A 23,540-nucleotide genomic window follows, 5' to 3' on the forward strand; every position below is an offset into this window, starting at 1 on the left:
CAATGCGCTAGCTACTGTCTATCCCAACTATGCCACTATCAAACCAATGCGCTAGCTACTGTCCATCCCAACTATGCTACTGTCAAACCAATGCGCTAGCTACTGTCCATCCCAACTATGCTACTGTCAAACCAATGCGCTAGCTACTGTCCATTGCAACTATGCTACTATCAAACCAATGCGCTAGCTACAGTCCATCCCAACTATGCTACTATCAAACCAATGCGCTAGCTACTGTCCATCCCAACTATGCTACTATCAAACCAATGCGCTAGCTACTGTCCATCCCAACTATGCTACTATCAAACCAATGCGCTAGCTACTGTCCATCCCAACTATGCTACTATCAAACCAATGCGCTAGCTACTGTCCATCCCAACTATGCTACTATCAAACCAATGCGCTAGCTACTGTCCATCCAAACTATGCTACTATCAAACCAATGCGCTAGCTACTGTCCATCCCAACTATGCTACTATCAAACCAATGTGCTAGCTAATGTCCATCCCAACTATGCTACTATCAAACCAATGCGCTAGCTACTGTCCATCCCAACTATGCTACTATCAAACCAATGCGCTAGCTACTGTCCATCCCAACTATGATGCTATCAAACCAATGTGCTAGCTACTGTCCATCCCAACTATGCTATCAAACCAATGTAATAGCTACTGTCCATCCCAACTATGCTACTATCAAACCAATGCGCTAGCTACTGTCCATCCCAACTATGCTACTATCAAACCAATGCGCTAGCTACTGTCCATCCCAACTATGCTACTATCAAACCAATGCGCTAGCTACTGTCCATCCCAACTATGCTACTATCAAACCAATGCGCTAGCTACTGTCCATCCCAACTATGCTACTATCAAACCAATGCGCTAGCTACTGTCCATCCCAACTATGCTACTATCAAACCAATGTGCTAGCTACTGTCCATTCCAACTATGCTACTATCAAACCAATGCGCTAGCTACTGTCCATCCCAACTATACTACTATCAAACCAATGCGCTAGCTACTGTCCATCCCAACTATGCTACTATCAAACCAATGCGCTAGCTACTGTCCATCCCAACTATGCTACTATCAAACCAATGCGCTAGCTACTGTCCATCCCAACTATGCTACTATCAAACCAATGCGCTAGCTACTGTCCATCCCAACTATGATGCTATCAAACCAATGTGCTAGCTACTGTCCATCCCAACTATGCTATCAAACCAATGTAATAGCTACTGTCCATCCCAACTATGCTACTATCAAACCAATGCGCTAGCTACTGTCCATCCAAACTATGCTACTATCAAACCAATGCGCTAGCTACTGTCCATCCCAACTATGCTACTATCAAACCAATGCGCTAGCTACTGTCCATCCCAACTATGCTACTATCAAACCAATGTGCTAGCTACTGTCCATCCCAACTATGCTGCTATCAAACCAATGTGCTAGCTACTGTCCATCCCAACTATGCCACTATCAAACCAATGCGCTAGCTACAGTCCATCCCAACTATGCTACTTTCAAACCAATGCGCTAGCTACTGTCCATTCCAACTATGCTACTATCAAACCAATGCGCTAGCTACAGTCCATCCCAACTATGCTAATATCAAACCAATGCGCTAGCTACTGTCCATCCCAACTATGCCACTATCAAACCAATGCGCTAGCTACTGTCTATCCCAACTATGCCACTGTCAAACCAATGCGCTAGCTACTGTCCATCCCAACTATGCTACTGTCAAACCAATGCGCTAGCTACTGTCCATCCCAACTATGCTACTGTCAAACCAATGCGCTAGCTACTGTCCATTCCAACTATGCTACTATCAAACCAATGTGCTAGCTACTGTCCATCCCAACTATGCTGCTATCAAACCAATGTGCTAGCTACTGTCCATCCCAACTATGCCACTATCAAACCAATGCGCTAGCTACTGTCTATCCCAACTATGCCACTGTCAAATCAATGCGCTAGCTACTGTCCATCCCAACTATGCTACTGTCAAACCAATGCGCTAGCTACTGTCCATCCCAACTATGCTACTGTCAAACCAATGCGCTAGCTACTGTCCATTCCAACTATGCTACTTTCAAACCAATGCGCTAGCTACTGTCCATTCCAACTATGCTACTATCAAACCAATGCGCTAGCTACAGTCCATCCCAACTGTGCTACTATCAAACCAATGCGCTAGCTACTGTCCATCCCAACTAGGCTACTATCAAACCAATGCGCTAGCTACTGTCCATCCCAACTATGCTACTATCAAACCAATGCGCTAGCTACTGTCCATCCCAACTATGCTGCTATCAAACCAATGTGCTAGCTACTGTCCATCCCAACTATGCTACTATCAAACCAATGCGCTAGCTACTGTCCATCCATCAAACCAATGTGCTAGCTACTGTCCATCCCAACTATGCTACTATCAAACCAATGTGCTAGCTACTGTCCATCCCAACTATGCTGCTATCAAACCAATGTGCTAGCTACTGTCCATCCCAACTATGCTGCTATCAAACTAATGCGCTAGCTACTGTCCATCCCAACTATGCTACTATCAAACCAATGCGCTAGCTACTGTCCATCCCAACTATGCTACTATCAATCCAATGTGCTAGCTACTGTACATCCCAACTATGCTACTGTCAAACCAATGTGTTAGCTCCTGTACATCCCAACTATGCTACTATCAAACCTATGTGCTAGCTACATCCCAACTATGCTACTATCAAACCAATGCGCTAGCTACTGTCCATCCCAACTATGCTACTATCAAACCAATGCGCTAGCTACTGTCCATCCCAACTATGCTGCTATCAAACCAATGCGCTAGCTACTGTCCATCCATCAAACCAATGTGCTAGCTACTGTCCATCCCAACTATGCTACTATCAAACCAATGCGCTAGCTACTGTCCATCCCAACTATGCTGCTATCAAACCAATGCGCTAGCTACTGTCCATCCATCAAACCAATGTGCTAGCTACTGTCCATCCCAACTATGCTACTATCAAACCAATGTGCTAGCTACTGTCCATCCCAACTATGCTGCTATCAAACCAATGTGCTAGCTACTGTCCATCCCAACTATGCTACTATCAAACCAATGCGCTAGCTACTGTCCATCCCAACTATGCTGCAATCAAACCAATGTGCTAGCTACTGTCCATCCCAACTATGCCACTATCAAACCAATGCGCTAGCTACTGTCTATCCCAACTATGCCACTGTCAAACCAATTCGCTAGCTACTGTCCATCACAACTATGCTACTGTCAAACCAATGCGCTAGCTACTGTCCATCCCAACTATGCTACTGTCAAACCAATGCGCTAGCTACTGTCCATCCCAACTAGGCTACTATCAAACCAATGCGCTAGCTACTGTCCATCCCAACTATGCTACTATCAAACCAATGCGCTAGCTACTGTCCATCCCAACTATGCTACTATCAAACCAATGCGCTAGCTACTGTCCATCCCAACTATACTACTATCAAACCAATGCGCTAGCTACTGTCCATCCCAACTATGCTACTATCAAACCAATGCGCTAGCTACTGTCCATCCCAACTATGCTACTATCATACCAATGCGCTAGCTACTGTCCATCCCAACTATGCTACTATCAAACCAATGTGCTAGCTACTGTCCATCCCAACTATGCTGCTATCAAACCAATGTGCTAGCTACTGTCCATCCCAACTATGCTATCAAACCAATGCGCTAGCTACTGTCCATCCCAACTATTCCACTATCAAACCAATGCGCTAGCTACTGTCTATCCCAACTATGCCACTATCAAACCTATGCGCTAGCTACTGTCCATCCCAACTATGCTACTGTCAAACCAATGCGCTAGCTACTGTCCATCCCAACTATGCTACTGTCAAACCAATGCGCTAGCTACTGTCCATTGCAACTATGCTACTATCAAACCAATGCAATAGCTACAGTCCATCCCAACTATGCTACTATCAAACCAATGCGCTAGCTACTGTCCATCCCAACTATGCTACTATCAAACCAATGCGCTAGCTACTGTCCATCCCAACTATGCTACTATCAAACCAATGCGCTAGCTACTGTCCATCCCAACTATGCTACTATCAAACCAATGCGCTAGCTACTGTCCATCCCAACTATGCTACTATCAAACCAATGTGCTAGCTACTGTCCATCCAAACTATGCTACTATCAAACCAATGCGCTAGCTACTGTCCATCCCAACTATGCTACTATCAAACCAATGCGCTAGCTACTGTCCATCCCAACTATGATGCTATCAAACCAATGTGCTAGCTACTGTCCATCCCAACTATGCTATCAAACCAATGTAATAGCTACTGTCCATCCCAACTATGCTGCTATCAAACCAATGTGCTAGCTACTGTCCATCCCAACTATGCTATCAAACCAATGCGCTAGCTACTGTCCATCCCAACTATTCCACTATCAAATCAATGCGCTAGCTACTGTCTATCCCAACTATGCCACTATCAAACCAATGCGCTAGCTACTGTCCATCCCAACTATGCTACTGTCAAACCAATGCGCTAGCTACTGTCCATCCCAACTATGCTACTGTCAAACCAATGCGCTAGCTACTGTCCATTGCAACTATGCTACTATCAAACCAATGCAATAGCTACAGTCCATCCAACTATGCTACTATCAAACCAATGCGCTAGCTACTGTCCATCCCAACTATGCTACTATCAAACCAATGCGCTAGCTACTGTCCATCCCAACTATGCTACTATCAAACCAATGCGCTAGCTACTGTCCATCCCAACTATGCTACTATCAAACCAATGCGCTAGCTACTGTCCATCCCAACTATGCTACTATCAAACCAATGCGCTAGCTACTGTCCATCCCAACTATGCTACTATCAAACCAATGTGCTAGCTACTGTCCATCCAAACTATGCTACTATCAAACCAATGTTCTAGCTACTGTCCATCCCAACTATGCTACTATCAAACCAATGCGCTAGCTACTGTCCATCCCAACTATGATGCTATCAAACCAATGTGCTAGCTACTGTCCATCCCAACTATGCTATCAAACCAATGTAATAGCTACTGTCCATCCCAACTATGCTACTATCAAACCAATGCGCTAGCTACTGTCCATCCCAACTATGCTACTATCAAACCAATGCGCTAGCTACTGTCCATCCCAACTATGCTACTATCAAACCAATGCGCTAGCTACAGTCCATCCCAACTATGCTACTATCAAACCAATGCGCTAGCTACTGTCCATGCCAACTATGCTACTATCAAACCAATGCGCTAGCTACTGTCCATCCCAACTATGCTACTATCAAACCAATGTGCTAGCTACTGTCCATCCCAACTATGCTGCTATCAAACCAATGTGCTAGCTACTGTCCATCCCAACTATGCCACTATCAAACCAATGCACTAGCTACAGTCCATCCCAACTATGCTACTTTCAAACCAATGCGCTAGCTACTGTCCATTCCAACTATGCTACTATCAAACCAATGCGCTAGCTACTGTCCATCCCAACTATGCCACTATCAAACCATTGCGCTAGCTACTGTCTATCCCAACTATGCCACTGTCAAACCAATGCGCTAGCTACTGTCCATCCCAACTAGGCTACTATCAAACCAATGCGCTAGCTACTGTCCATCCCAACTATGCTACTATCAAACCAATGCGCTAGCTACTGTCCATCCCAACTATGCTGCTATCAAACCAATGTGCTAGCTACTGTCCATCCCAACTATGCTACTATCAAACCAATGCGCTAGCTACTGTCCATCCATCAAACCAATGTGCTAACTACTGTCCATCCCAACTATGCTACTATCAAACCAATGTGCTAGCTACTGTCCATCCCAACTATGCTGCTATCAAACCAATGTGCTAGCTACTGTCCATCCCAACTATGCTGCTATCAAACCAATGCGCTAGCTACTGTCCATCCCAACTATGCTACTATCAAACCAATGCGCTAGCTACTGTCCATCCCAACTATGCTACTATCAATCCAATGTGCTAGCTACTGTACATCCCAACTATGCTACTGTCAAACCAATGTGTTAGCTCCTGTACATCCCAACTATGCTACTATCAAACCTATGTGCTAGCTACATCCCAACTATGCTACTATCAAACCAATGCGCTAGCTACTGTCCATCCCAACTATGCTACTATCAAACCAATGCGCTAGCTACTGTCCATCCCAACTATGCTGCTATCAAACCAATGCGCTAGCTACTGTCCATCCATCAAACCAATGTGCTAGCTACTGTCCATCCCAACTATGCTACTATCAAACCAATGTGCTAGCTACTGTCCATCCCAACTATGCTGCTATCAAACCAATGTGCTAGCTACTGTCCATCCCAACTATGCTGCTATCAACCCAATGCGCTAGCTACTGTCCATCCCAACTATGCTACTATCAAACCAATGCGCTAGCTACTGTCCATCCCAACTATGCTACTATCAAACCAATGTGCTAGCTACTGTCCATCCCAACTATGCTGCTATCAAACCAATGTGCTAGCTACTGTCCATCCCAACTATGCCACTATCAAACCAATGCGCTAGCTACTGTCTATCCCAACTATGCCACTGTCAAACCAATTCGCTAGCTACTGTCCATCCCAACTATGCTACTGTCAAACCAATGCGCTAGCTACTGTCCATCCCAACTATGCTACTATCAAACCAATTCGCTAGCTACTGTCCATCCCAACTAGGCTACTATCAAACCAATGCGCTAGCTACTGTCCATCCCAACTATGCTACTATCAAACCAATGCGCTAGCTACTGTCCATCCCAACTATGCTACTATCAAACCAATGCGCTAGCTACTGTCCATCCCAACTATGCTACTATCAAACCAATGCGCTAGCTACTGTCCATCCCAACTATGCTACTATCAAACCAATGCGCTAGCTACTGTCCATCCCAACTATGCTACTATCATACCAATGCGCTAGCTACTGTCCATCCCAACTATGCTACTATCAAACCAATGTGCTAGCTACTGTCCATCCCAACTATGCTGCTATCAAACCAATGTGCTAGCTACTGTCCATCCCAACTATGCTATCAAACCAATGCGCTAGCTACTGTCCATCCCAACTATTCCACTATCAAACCAATGCACTAGCTACTGTCTATCCCAACTATGCCACTATCAAACCAATGCGCTAGCTACTGTCCATCCCAACTATGCTACTGTCAAACCAATGCGCTAGCTACTGTCCATCCCAACTATGCTACTGTCAAACCAATGCGCTAGCTACTGTCCATTGCAACTATGCTACTATCAAACCAATGTGCTAGCTACTGTCCATCCCAACTATGCTATCAAACCAATGCGCTAGCTACTGTCCATCCCAACTATGCTACTATCATACCAATGCGCTAGCTACTGTCCATCCCAACTATGCTACTATCAAACCAATGTGCTAGCTACTGTCCATCCCAACTATGCTGCTATCAAACCAATGTGCTAGCTACTGTCCATCCCAACTATGCTATCAAACCAATGCGCTAGCTACTGTCCATCCCAACTATTCCACTATCAAACCAATGCGCTAGCTACTGTCTATCCCAACTATGCCACTATCAAACCAATGCGCTAGCTACTGTCCATCCCAACTATGCTACTGTCAAACCAATGCGCTAGCTACTGTCCATCCCAACTATGCTACTGTCAAACCAATGCGCTAGCTACTGTCCATTGCAACTATGCTACTATCAAACCAATGTGCTAGCTACTGTCCATCCCAACTATGCTATCAAACCAATGCGCTAGCTACTGTCCATCCCAACTATTCCACTATCAAACCAATGCGCTAGCTACTGTCTATCCCAACTATGCCACTATCAAACCAATGCGCTAGCTACTGTCCATCCCAACTATGCTACTATCAAACCAATGCGCTAGCTACTGTCCATCCCAACTATGCTACTATCAAACCAATGCGCTAGCTACTGTCCATCCCAACTATGCTACTATCAAACCAATGCGCTAGCTACTGTCCATCCCAACTATGCTACTATCAAACCAATGCGCTAGCTACTGTCCATCCCAACTATGCTACTATCAAACCAATGTGCTAGCTACTGTCCATCCAAACTATGCTACTATCAAACCAATGCGCTAGCTACTGTCCATCCCAACTATGCTACTATCAAACCAATGCGCTAGCTACTGTCCATCCCAACTATGCTACTATCAAACCAATGTGCTAGCTACTGTCCATCCAAACTATGCTACTATCAAACCAATGCGCTAGCTACTGTCCATCCCAACTATGCTACTATCAAACCAATGCGCTAGCTACTGTCCATCCCAACTATGATGCTATCAAACCAATGTGCTAGCTACTGTCCATCCCAACTATGCTATCAAACCAATGTAATAGCTACTGTCCATCCCAACTATGCTACTATCAAACCAATGCGCTAGCTACTGTCCATCCCAACTATGCTACTATCAAACCAATGCGCTAGCTACTGTCCATCCCAACTATGCTACTATCAAACCAATGCGCTAGCTACAGTCCATCCCAACTATGCTACTATCAAACCAATGCGCTAGCTACTGTCCATGCCAACTATGCTACTATCAAACCAATGCGCTAGCTACTGTCCATCCCAACTATGCTACTATCAAACCAATGTGCTAGCTACTGTCCATCCCAACTATGCTGCTATCAAACCAATGTGCTAGCTACTGTCCATCCCAACTATGCCACTATCAAACCAATGCACTAGCTACAGTCCATCCCAACTATGCTACTTTCAAACCAATGCGCTAGCTACTGTCCATTCCAACTATGCTACTATCAAACCAATGCGCTAGCTACTGTCCATCCCAACTATGCCACTATCAAACCATTGCGCTAGCTACTGTCTATCCCAACTATGCCACTGTCAAACCAATGCGCTAGCTACTGTCCATCCCAACTATGCTACTGTCAAACCAATGCGCTAGCTACTGTCCATCCCAACTATGCTATCAAACCAATGTGCTAGCTACTGTCCATCCCAACTATGCTACTATCAAACCAATGTGCTAGATACTGTCCATCCCAACTATGCTGCTATCAAACCAATGTGCTAGCTACTGTCCATCCCAACTATGCCACTATCAAACCAATGCGCTAGCTACAGTCCATCCCAACTATGCTACTTTCAAACCAATGCGCTAGCTACTGTCCATTCCAACTATGCTACTATCAAACCAATGCGCTAGCTACTGTCCATCCCAACTATGCTACTATCAAACCAATGCGCTAGCTACTGTCCATCCCAACTATGCTACTATCAAACCAATGCGCTAGCTACTGTCCATCCCAACTATGCTACTATCAAACCAATGCGCTAGCTACTGTCCATCCCAACTATGATGCTATCAAACCAATGTGCTAGCTACTGTCCATCCCAACTATGCTATCAAACCAATGTAATAGCTACTGTCCATCCCAACTATGCTACTATCAAACCAATGCGCTAGCTACTGTCCATCCAAACTATGCTACTATCAAACCAATGCGCTAGCTACTGTCCATCCAAACTATGCTACTATCAAACCAATGCGCTAGCTACTGTCCATCCCAACTATGCTACTATCAAACCAATGCGCTAGCTACTGTCCATCCCAACTATGCTACTATCAAACCAATGTGCTAGCTACTGTCCATCCCAACTATGCTGCTATCAAACCAATGTGCTAGCTACTGTCCATCCCAACTATGCCACTATCAAACCAATGCGCTAGCTACAGTCCATCCCAACTATGCTACTTTCAAACCAATGCGCTAGCTACTGTCCATTCCAACTATGCTACTATCAAACCAATGCGCTAGCTACAGTCCATCCCAACTATGCAACTATCAAACCAATGCGCTAGCTACTGTCCATCCCAACTATGCCACTATCAAACCAATGCGCTAGCTACTGTCTATCCCAACTATGCCATTGTCAAACCAATGCGCTAGCTACTGTCCATCCCAACTATGCTACTGTCAAACCAATGCGCTAGCTACTGTCTATCCCAACTATGCCACTGTCAAATCAATGCGCTAGCTACTGTCCATCCCAACTAGGCTACTATCAAACCAATGCGCTAGCTACTGTCCATCCCAACTATGCTACTATCAAACCAATGCGCTAGCTACTGTCCATCCCAACTATGCTGCTATCAAACCAATGTGCTAGCTACTGTCCATCCCAACTATGCTACTATCAAACCAATGCGCTAGCTACTGTCCATCCATCAAACCAATGTGCTAGCTACTGTCCATCCCAACTATGCTACTATCAAACCAATGTGCTAGCTACTGTCCATCCCAACTATGCTGCTATCAAACCAATGTGCTAGCTACTGTCCATCCCAACTATGCTGCTATCAAACCAATGCGCTAGCTACTGTCCATCCCAACTATGCTACTATCAAACCAATGCGCTAGCTACTGTCCATCCCAACTATGCTACTATCAATCCAATGTGCTAGCTACTGTACATCCCAACTATGCTACTGTCAAACCAATGTGTTAGCTCCTGTACATCCCAATTATGCTACTATCAAACCTATGTGCTAGCTACATCCCAACTATGCTACTATCAAACCAATGCGCTAGCTACTGTCCATCCCAACTATGCTACTATCAAACCAATGCGCTAGCTACTGTCCATCCCAACTATGCTGCTATCAAACCAATGCGCTAGCTACTGTCCATCCATCAAACCAATGTGCTAGCTACTGTCCATCCCAACTATGCTACTATCAAACCAATGTGCTAGCTACTGTCCATCCCAACTATGCTGCTATCAAACCAATGTGCTAGCTACTGTCCATCCCAACTATGCTGCTATCAACCCAATGCGCTAGCTACTGTCCATCCCAACTATGCTACTATCAAACCAATGCGCTAGCTACTGTCCATCCCAACTATGCTACTATCAAACCAATGTGCTAGCTACTGTCCATCCCAACTATGCTGCTATCAAACCAATGTGCTAGCTACTGTCCATCCCAACTATGCCACTATCAAACCAATGCGCTAGCTACTGTCCATCCCAACTATGCTACTATCAATCCAATGTGCTAGCTACTGTACATCCCAACTATGCTACTGTCAAACCAATGTGTTAGCTCCTGTACATCCCAACTATGCTACTATCAAACCTATGTGCTAGCTACATCCCAACTATGCTACTATCAAACCAATGCGCTAGCTACTGTCCATCCCAACTATGCTACTATCAAACCAATGCGCTAGCTACTGTCCATCCCAACTATGCTGCTATCAAACCAATGTGCTAGCTACTGTCCATCCCAACTATGCTACTTTCAAACCAATGCGCTAGCTACTGTCCATTCCAACTATGCTGCTATCAAACCAATGCGCTAGCTACAGTCCATCCCAACTATGCTACTTTCAAACCAATGCGCTAGCTACTGTCCATTCCAACTATGCTACTATCAAACCAATGCGCTAGCTACAGTCCATCCCAACTATGCAACTATCAAACCAATGCGCTAGCTACTGTCCATCCCAACTATGCCACTATCAAACCAATGCGCTAGCTACTGTCTATCCCAACTATGCCATTGTCAAACCAATGCGCTAGCTACTGTCCATCCCAACTATGCTACTGTCAAACCAATGCGCTAGCTACTGTCTATCCCAACTATGCCACTGTCAAATCAATGCGCTAGCTACTGTCCATCCCAACTAGGCTACTATCAAACCAATGCGCTAGCTACTGTCCATCCCAACTATGCTACTATCAAACCAATGCGCTAGCTACTGTCCATCCCAACTATGCTGCTATCAAACCAATGTGCTAGCTACTGTCCATCCCAACTATGCTACTATCAAACCAATGCGCTAGCTACTGTCCATCCATCAAACCAATGTGCTAGCTACTGTCCATCCCAACTATGCTACTATCATACCAATGCGCTAGCTACTGTCCATCCCAACTATGCTACTATCAAACCAATGTGCTAGCTACTGTCCATCCCAACTATGCTGCTATCAAACCAATGTGCTAGCTACTGTCCATCCCAACTATGCTATCAAACCAATGCGCTAGCTACTGTCCATCCCAACTATTCCACTATCAAACCAATGCGCTAGCTACTGTCTATCCCAACTATGCCACTATCAAACCAATGCGCTAGCTACTGTCCATCCCAACTATGCTACTGTCAAACCAATGCGCTAGCTACTGTCCATCCCAACTATGCTACTGTCAAACCAATGCGCTAGCTACTGTCCATTGCAACTATGCTACTATCAAACCAATGTGCTAGCTACTGTCCATCCCAACTATGCTATCAAACCAATGCGCTAGCTACTGTCCATCCCAACTATGCTACTATCATACCAATGTGCTAGCTACTGTCCATCCCAACTATGCTGCTATCAAACCAATGTGCTAGCTACTGTCCATCCCAACTATGCTATCAAACCAATGCGCTAGCTACTGTCCATCCCAACTATTCCACTATCAAACCAATGCGCTAGCTACTGTCTATCCCAACTATGCCACTATCAAACCAATGCGCTAGCTACTGTCCATCCCAACTATGCTACTGTCAAACCAATGCGCTAGCTACTGTCCATCCCAACTATGCTACTGTCAAACCAATGCGCTAGCTACTGTCCATTGCAACTATGCTACTATCAAACCAATGTGCTAGCTACTGTCCATCCCAACTATGCTATCAAACCAATGCGCTAGCTACTGTCCATCCCAACTATTCCACTATCAAACCAATGCGCTAGCTACTGTCTATCCCAACTATGCCACTATCAAACCAATGCGCTAGCTACTGTCCATCCCAACTATGCTACTATCAAACCAATGCGCTAGCTACTGTCCATCCCAACTATGCTACTATCAAACCAATGCGCTAGCTACTGTCCATCCCAACTATGCTACTATCAAACCAATGCGCTAGCTACTGTCCATCCCAACTATGCTACTATCAAACCAATGCGCTAGCTACTGTCCATCCCAACTATGCTACTATCAAACCAATGTGCTAGCTACTGTCCATCCAAACTATGCTACTATCAAACCAATGCGCTAGCTACTGTCCATCCCAACTATGCTACTATCAAACCAATGCGCTAGCTACTGTCCATCCCAACTATGATGCTATCAAACCAATGTGCTAGCTACTGTCCATCCCAACTATGCTATCAAACCAATGTAATAGCTACTGTCCATCCCAACTATGCTACTATCAAACCAATGCGCTAGCTACTGTCCATCCCAACTATGCTACTATCAAACCAATGCGCTAGCTACTGTCCATCCCAACTATGCTACTATCAAACCAATGCGCTAGCTACAGTCCATCCCAACTATGCTACTATCAAACCAATGCGCTAGCTACTGTCCATGCCAACTATGCTACTATCAAACCAATGCGCTAGCTACTGTCCATCCCAACTATGCTACTATCAAACCAATGTGCTAGCTACTGTCCATCCCAACTATGCTGCTATCAAACCAATGTGCTAGCTACTGTCCATCCCAACTATGCCACTATCAAACCAATGCACTAGCTACAGTCCATCCCAACTATGCTACTTTCAAACCAATGCGCTAGCTACTGTCCATTCCAACTATGCTACTATCAAACCAATGCGCTAGCTACTGTCCATCCCAACTATGCCACTATCAAACCATTGCGCTAGCTACTGTCTATCCCAACTATGCCACTGTCAAACCAATGCGCTAGCTACTGTCCAACCCAACTATGCTACTGTCAAACCAATGCGCTAGCTACTGTCCATCCCAACTATGCTATCAAACCAATGTGCTAGCTACTGTCCATCCCAACTATGCTACTATCAAACCAATGTGCTAGATACTGTCCATCCCAACTATGCTGCTATCAAACCAATGTGCTAGCTACTGTCCATCCCAACTATGCCACTATCAAACCAATGCGCTAGCTACAGTCCATCCCAACTATGCTACTTTCAAACCAATGCGCTAGCTACTGTCCATTCCAACTATGCTACTATCAAACCAATGCGCTAGCTACTGTCCATCCCAACTATGCTACTATCAAACCAATGCGCTAGCTACTGTCCATCCCAACTATGCTACTATCAAACCAATGCGCTAGCTACTGTCCATCCCAACTATGCTACTATCAAACCAATGCGCTAGCTACTGTCCATCCCAACTATGATGCTATCAAACCAATGTGCTAGCTACTGTCCATCCCAACTATGCTATCAAACCAATGTAATAGCTACTGTCCATCCCAACTATGCTACTATCAAACCAATGCGCTAGCTACTGTCCATCCAAACTATGCTACTATCAAACCAATGCGCTAGCTACTGTCCATCCAAACTATGCTACTATCAAACCAATGCGCTAGCTACTGTCCATCCCAACTATGCTACTATCAAACCAATGCGCTAGCTACTGTCCATCCCAACTATGCTACTATCAAACCAATGTGCTAGCTACTGTCCATCCCAACTATGCTGCTATCAAACCAATGTGCTAGCTACTGTCCATCCCAACTATGCCACTATCAAACCAATGCGCTAGCTACAGTCCATCCCAACTATGCTACTTTCAAACCAATGCGCTAGCTACTGTCCATTCCAACTATGCTACTATCAAACCAATGCGCTAGCTACTGTCCATCCATCAAACCAATGTGCTAGCTACTGTCCATCCCAACTATGCTACTATCAAACCAATGTGCTAGCTACTGTCCATCCCAACTATGCTGCTATCAAACCAATGTGCTAGCTACTGTCCATCCCAACTATGCTGCTATCAAACCAATGCGCTAGCTACTGTCCATCCCAACTATGCTACTATCAAACCAATGCGCTAGCTACTGTCCATCCCAACTATGCTACTATCAATCCAATGTGCTAGCTACTGTACATCCCAACTATGCTACTGTCAAACCAATGTGTTAGCTCCTGTACATCCCAATTATGCTACTATCAAACCTATGTGCTAGCTACATCCCAACTATGCTACTATCAAACCAATGCGCTAGCTACTGTCCATCCCAACTATGCTACTATCAAACCAATGCGCTAGCTACTGTCCATCCCAACTATGCTGCTATCAAACCAATGCGCTAGCTACTGTCCATCCATCAAACCAATGTGCTAGCTACTGTCCATCCCAACTATGCTACTATCAAACCAATGTGCTAGCTACTGTCCATCCCAACTATGCTGCTATCAAACCAATGTGCTAGCTACTGTCCATCCCAACTATGCTGCTATCAACCCAATGCGCTAGCTACTGTCCATCCCAACTATGCTACTATCAAACCAATGCGCTAGCTACTGTCCATCCCAACTATGCTACTATCAAACCAATGTGCTAGCTACTGTCCATCCCAACTATGCTGCTATCAAACCAATGTGCTAGCTACTGTCCATCCCAACTATGCCACTATCAAACCAATGCGCTAGCTACTGTCCATCCCAACTATGCTACTATCAATCCAATGTGCTAGCTACTGTACATCCCAACTATGCTACTGTCAAACCAATGTGTTAGCTCCTGTACATCCCAACTATGCTACTATCAAACCTATGTGCTAGCTACATCCCAACTATGCTACTATCAAACCAATGCGCTAGCTACTGTCCATCCCAACTATGCTACTATCAAACCAATGCGCTAGCTACTGTCCATCCCAACTATGCTGCTATCAAACCAATGTGCTAGCTACTGTCCATCCCAACTATGCTACTTTCAAACCAATGCGCTAGCTACTGTCCATTCCAACTATGCTGCTATCAAACCAATGCGCTAGCTACAGTCCATCCCAACTATGCTACTTTCAAACCAATGCGCTAGCTACTGTCCATTCCAACTATGCTACTATCAAACCAATGCGCTAGCTACAGTCCATCCCAACTATGCAACTATCAAACCAATGCGCTAGCTACTGTCCATCCCAACTATGCCACTATCAAACCAATGCGCTAGCTACTGTCTATCCCAACTATGCCATTGTCAAACCAATGCGCTAGCTACTGTCCATCCCAACTATGCTACTGTCAAACCAATGCGCTAGCTACTGTCTATCCCAACTATGCCACTGTCAAATCAATGCGCTAGCTACTGTCCATCCCAACTAGGCTACTATCAAACCAATGCGCTAGCTACTGTCCATCCCAACTATGCTACTATCAAACCAATGCGCTAGCTACTGTCCATCCCAACTATGCTGCTATCAAACCAATGTGCTAGCTACTGTCCATCCCAACTATGCTACTATCAAACCAATGCGCTAGCTACTGTCCATCCATCAAACCAATGTGCTAGCTACTGTCCATCCCAACTATGCTACTATCAAACCAATGTGCTAGCTACTGTCCATCCCAACTATGCTGCTATCAAACCAATGTGCTAGCTACTGTCCATCCCAACTATGCTGCTATCAAACCAATGCGCTAGCTACTGTCCATCCCAACTATGCTACTATCAAACCAATGCGCTAGCTACTGTCCATCCCAACTATGCTACTATCAATCCAATGTGCTAGCTACTGTACATCCCAACTATGCTACTGTCAAACCAATGTGTTAGCTCCTGTACATCCCAATTATGCTACTATCAAACCTATGTGCTAGCTACATCCCAACTATGCTACTATCAAACCAATGCGCTAGCTACTGTCCATCCCAACTATGCTACTATCAAACCAATGCGCTAGCTACTGTCCATCCCAACTATGCTGCTATCAAACCAATGCGCTAGCTACTGTCCATCCATCAAACCAATGTGCTAGCTACTGTCCATCCCAACTATGCTACTATCAAACCAATGTGCTAGCTACTGTCCATCCCAACTATGCTGCTATCAAACCAATGTGCTAGCTACTGTCCATCCCAACTATGCTGCTATCAACCCAATGCGCTAGCTACTGTCCATCCCAACTATGCTACTATCAAACCAATGCGCTAGCTACTGTCCATCCCAACTATGCTACTATCAAACCAATGTGCTAGCTACTGTCCATCCCAACTATGCTGCTATCAAACCAATGTGCTAGCTACTGTCCATCCCAACTATGCCACTATCAAACCAATGCGCTAGCTACTGTCCATCCCAACTATGCTACTATCAATCCAATGTGCTAGCTACTGTACATCCCAACTATGCTACTGTCAAACCAATGTGTTAGCTCCTGTACATCCCAACTATGCTACTATCAAACCTATGTGCTAGCTACATCCCAACTATGCTACTATCAAACCAATGCGCTAGCTACTGTCCATCCCAACTATGCTACTATCAAACCAATGCGCTAGCTACTGTCCATCCCAACTATGCTGCTATCAAACCAATGTGCTAGCTACTGTCCATCCATCAAACCAATGTGCTAGCTACTGTCCATCCCAACTATGCTACTATCAAACCAATGTGCTAGCTACTGTCCATCCCAACTATGCTGCTATCAAACCAATGTGCTAGCTACTGTCCATCCCAACTATGCTGCTATCAACCCAATGCGCTAGCTACTGTCCATCCCAACTATGCTACTATCAAACCAATGCGCTAGCTACTGTCCATCCCAACTATGCTACTATCAAACCAATGTGCTAGCTACTGTCCATCCCAACTATGCTGCTATCAAACCAATGTGCTAGCTACTGTCCATCCCAACTATGCCACTATCAAACCAATGCGCTAGCTACTGTCTATCCCAACTATGCCACTGTCAAACCAATTCGCTAGCTACTGTCCATCACAACTATGCTACTGTCAAACCAATGCGCTAGCTACTGTCCATCCCAACTATGCTACTGTCAAACCAATGCGCTAGCTACTGTCCATCCCAACTAGGCTACTATCAAACCAATGCGCTAGCTACTGTCCATCCCAACTATGCTACTATCAAACCAATGCGCTAGCTACTGTCCATCCCAACTATGCTACTATCAAACCAATGCGCTAGCTACTGTCCATCCCAACTATGCTACTATCAAACCAATGCGCTAGCTACTGTCCATCCCAACTATGCTACTATCAAACCAATGCGCTAGCTACTGTCCATCCCAACTATGCTACTATCATACCAATGCGCTAGCTACTGTCCATCCCAACTATGCTACTATCAAACCAATGTGCTAGCTACTGTCCATCCCAACTATGCTGCTATCAAACCAATGTGCTAGCTACTGTCCATCCCAACTATGCTATCAAACCAATGCGCTAGCTACTGTCCATCCCAACTATTCCACTATCAAACCAATGCGCTAGCTAATGTCTATCCCAACTATGCCACTATCAAACCAATGCGCTAGCTACTGTCCATCCCAACTATGCTACTGTCAAACCAATGCGCTAGCTACTGTCCATCCCAACTATGCTACTGTCAAACCAATGCGCTAGCTACTGTCCATTGCAACTATGCTACTATCAAACCAATGTGCTAGCTACTGTCCATCCCAACTATGCTATCAAACCAATGCGCTAGCTACTGTCCATCCCAACTATTCCACTATCAAACCAATGCGCTAGCTACTGTCTATCCCAACTATGCCACTATCAAACCAATGCGCTAGCTACTGTCCATCCCAACTATGCTACTATCAAACCAATGCGCTAGCTACTGTCCATCCCAACTATGCTACTATCAAACCAATGCGCTAGCTACTGTCCATCCCAACTATGCTACTATCAAACCAATGCGCTAGCTACTGTCCATCCCAACTATGCTACTATCAAACCAATGCGCTAGCTACTGTCCATCCCAACTATGCTACTATCAAACCAATGTGCTAGCTACTGTCCATCCAAACTATGCTACTATCAAACCAATGCGCTAGCTACTGTCCATCCCAACTATGCTACTATCAAACCAATGCGCTAGCTACTGTCCATCCCAACTATGCTACTATCAAACCAATGCGCTAGCTACTGTCCATCCCAACTATGATGCTATCAAACCAATGTGCTAGCTACTGTCCATCCCAACTATGCTATCAAACCAATGTAATAGCTACTGTCCATCCCAACTATGCTACTATCAAACCAATGCGCTAGCTACTGTCCATCCCAACTATGCTACTATCAAACCAATGCGCTAGCTACTGTCCATCCCAACTATGCTACTATCAAACCAATGCGCTAGCTACAGTCCATCCCAACTATGCTACTATCAAACCAATGCGCTAGCTACTGTCCATGCCAACTATGCTACTATCAAACCAATGCGCTAGCTACTGTCCATCCCAACTATGCTACTATCAAACCAATGTGCTAGCTACTGTCCATCCCAACTATGCTGCTATCAAACCAATGTGCTAGCTACTGTCCATCCCAACTATGCTACTATCAAACCAATGTGCTAGCTACTGTCCATCCCAACTATGCTGCTATCAAACCAATGCGCTAGCTACTGTCCATCCCAACTATGCTGCTATCAAACCAATGCGCTAGCTACTGTCCATCCATCAAACCAATGTGCTAGCTACTGTCCATCCCAACTATGCTACTATCAAACCAATGCGCTAGCTACTGTCCATCCCAACTATGCTACTATCAAACCAATGTGCTAGCTACTGTCCATCCCAACTATGCTGCTATCAAACCAATGTGCTAGCTACTGCCCATCACAACTATGCTGCTATCAAACCAATGTGCTAGCTACTGTCCATCCCAACTATGCTATCAAACCAATGCGCTAGCTACTGTCCCTCCCAACTATGCCACTATCAAACCAATGCGCTAGCTACTGTCTATCCCAACTATGACACTATCAAACCAATGCGCTAGCTACTGTCCATCCCAACTATGCTACTGTCAAACCAATGCGCTAGCTACTGTCCATCCCAACTATGCTACTGTCAAACCAATGCGCTAGCTACTGTCCATTGCAACTATGCTACTATCAAACCAATGCGCTAGCTACAGTCCATCCCAACTATGCTACTATCAAACCAATGCGCTAGCTACTGTCCATTCCAACTATGCTACTATCAAACCAATGCGCTAGCTACTGTCCATCCCAACTATGCTACTATCAAACCAATGCGCTAGCTACTGTCCATCCCAACTATGCTACTATCAAACCAATGCGCTAGCTACTGTCCATCCCAACTATGCTACTATCAAACCAATGCACTAGCTACTGTCCATCCATCAAACCAATGTGCTAGCTACTGTCCATCCCAACTATGCTACTATCAAACCAATGCGCTAGCTACTGTCCATTCCAACTATGCTACTATCAAACCAATGCGCTAGCTACTGTCCATCCCAACTATGCTACTATCAAACCAATGCGCTAGCTACTGTCCATCCCAACTATGCTACTATCAAACCAATGCGCTAGCTACTGTCCATCCCAACTATGCTACTATCAAACCAATGTGCTAGCTACTGTCCATCCCAACTATGCTGCTATCAAACCAATGTGCTAGCTACTGTCCATCCCAACTATGCCACTATCAAACCAATGCGCTAGCTACTGTCTATCCCAACTATGCCACTGTCAAACCAATGCGCTAGCTACTGTCCATCCCAACTATGCTACTGTCAAACCAATGCGCTAGCTACTGTCCATCCCAACTATGCTACTGTCAAACCAATGCGCTAGCTACAGTCCATCCCAACTGTGCTACTATCAAACCAATGCACTAGCTACTGTCCATCCCAACTAGGCTACTATCAAACCAATGCGCTAGCTACTGTCCATCCCAACTATGCTACTATCAAACCAATGCGCTAGCTACTGTCCATCCCAACTATGCTACTATCAAACCAATGCGCTAGCTACTGTCCATCCCAACTATGCTACTATCAAACCAATGCGCTAGCTACTGTCCATCCATCAAACCAATGTGCTAGCTACTGTCCATCCCAACTATGCTACTATCAAACCAATGTACTAGCTACTGTCCATCCCAACTATGCTGCTATCAAACCAATGTGCTAGCTACTGTCCATCCCAACTATGCTGCTATCAACCCAATGCGCTAGCTACTGTCCATCCCAACTATGCTACTATCAAACCAATGCGCTAGCTACTGTCCATCCCAACTATGCTACTATCAAACCAATGTGCTAGCTACTGTCCATCCCAACTATGCTGCTATCAAACCAATGTGCTAGCTACTGTCCATCCCAACTATGCCACTATCAAACCAATGCGCTAGCTACTGTCTATCCCAACTATGCCACTGTCAAACCAATTCGCTAGCTACTGTCCATCACAACTATGCTACTGTCAAACCAATGCGCTAGCTACTGTCCATCCCAACTATGCTACTGTCAAACCAATGCGCTAGCTACTGTCCATCCCAACTAGGCTACTATCAAACCAATGCGCTAGCTACTGTCCATCCCAACTATGCTACTATCAAACCAATGCGCTAGCTACTGTCCATCCCAACTATGCTACTATCAAACCAATGCGCTAGCTACTGTCCATCCCAACTATGCTACTATCAAACCAATGCGCTAGCTACTGTCCATCCCAACTATGCTACTATCAAACCAATGCGCTAGCTACTGTCCATCCCAACTATGCTACTATCATACCAATGCGCTAGCTACTGTCCATCCCAACTATGCTACTATCAAACCAATGTGCTAGCTACTGTCCATCCCAACTATGCTGCTATCAAACCAATGTGCTAGCTACTGTCCATCCCAACTATGCTATCAAACCAATGCGCTAGCTACTGTCCATCCCAACTATTCCACTATCAAACCAATGCGCTAGCTACTGTCTATCCCAACTATGCCACTATCAAACCAATGCGCTAGCTACTGTCCATCCCAACTATGCTACTGTCAAACCAATGCGCTAGCTACTGTCCATCCCAACTATGCTACTGTCAAACCAATGCGCTAGCTACTGTCCATTGCAACTATGCTACTATCAAACCAATGTGCTAGCTACTGTCCATCCCAACTATGCTATCAAACCAATGCGCTAGCTACTGTCCATCCCAACTATTCCACTATCAAACCAATGCGCTAGCTACTGTCTATCCCAACTATGCCACTATCAAACCAATGCGCTAGCTACTGTCCATCCCAACTATGCTACTATCAAACCAATGCGCTAGCTACTGTCCATCCCAACTATGCTACTATCAAACCAATGCGCTAGCTACTGTCCATCCCAACTATGCTACTATCAAACCAATGCGCTAGCTACTGTCCATCCCAACTATGCTACTATCAAACCAATGCGCTAGCTACTGTCCATCCCAACTATGCTACTATCAAACCAATGCGCTAGCTACTGTCCATCCAAACTATGCTACTATCAAACCAATGCGCTAGCTACTGTCCATCCCAACTATGCTACTATCAAACCAATGCGCTAGCTACTGTCCATCCCAACTATGCTACTATCAAACCAATGCGCTAGCTACTGTCCATCCCAACTATGATGCTATCAAACCAATGTGCTAGCTACTGTCCATCCCAACTATGCTATCAAACCAATGTAATATCTACTGTCCATCCCAACTATGCTACTATCAAACCAATGCGCTAGCTACTGTCCATCCCAACTATGCTACTATCAAACCAATGCGCTAGCTACTGTCCTTCCCAACTATGCTACTATCAAACCAATGCGCTAGCTACAGTCCATCCCAACTATGCTACTATCAAACCAATGCGCTAGCTACTGTCCATGCCAACTATGCTACTATCAAACCAATGCGCTAGCTACTGTCCATCCCAACTATGCTACTATCAAACCAATGTGCTAGCTACTGTCCATCCCAACTATGCTGCTATCAAACCAATGTGCTAGCTACTGTCCATCCCAACTATGCCACTATCAAACCAATGCACTAGCTACAGTCCATCCCAACTATGCTACTTTCAAACCAATGCGCTAGCTACTGTCCATTCCAACTATGCTACTATCAAACCAATGCGCTAGCTACTGTCCATCCCAACTATGCTACTATCAAACCAATGTGCTAGCTACTGTCCATCCCAACTATGCTGCTATCAAACCAATGTGCTAGCTACTGTCCATCCCAACTATGCTATCAAACCAATGTAATATCTACTGTCCATCCCAACTATGCTACTATCAAACCAATGCGCTAGCTACTGTCCATCCCAACTATGCTACTATCAAACCAATGCGCTAGCTACTGTCCATCCCAACTATGATGCTATCAAACCAATGTGCTAGCTACTGTCCATCCCAACTATGCTATCAAACCAATGTAATAGCTACTGTCCATCCCAACTATGCTACTATCAAACCAATGCGCTAGCTACTGTCCATCCCAACTATGCTACTATCAAACCAATGCGCTAGCTACTGTCCATCCCAACTATGCTACTATCAAACCAATGCGCTAGCTACAGTCCATCCCAACTATGCTACTATCAAACCAATGCGCTAGCTACTGTCCATGCCAACTATGCTACTATCAAACCAATGCGCTAGCTACTGTCCATCCCAACTATGCTACTATCAAACCAATGTGCTAGCTACTGTCCATCCCAAC

Source organism: Borostomias antarcticus (genome assembly GCF_949987555.1).
Source record: "Borostomias antarcticus genome assembly, chromosome: 36".
NCBI classification, from domain to species: Eukaryota; Metazoa; Chordata; class Actinopteri; order Stomiiformes; family Stomiidae; genus Borostomias; species Borostomias antarcticus.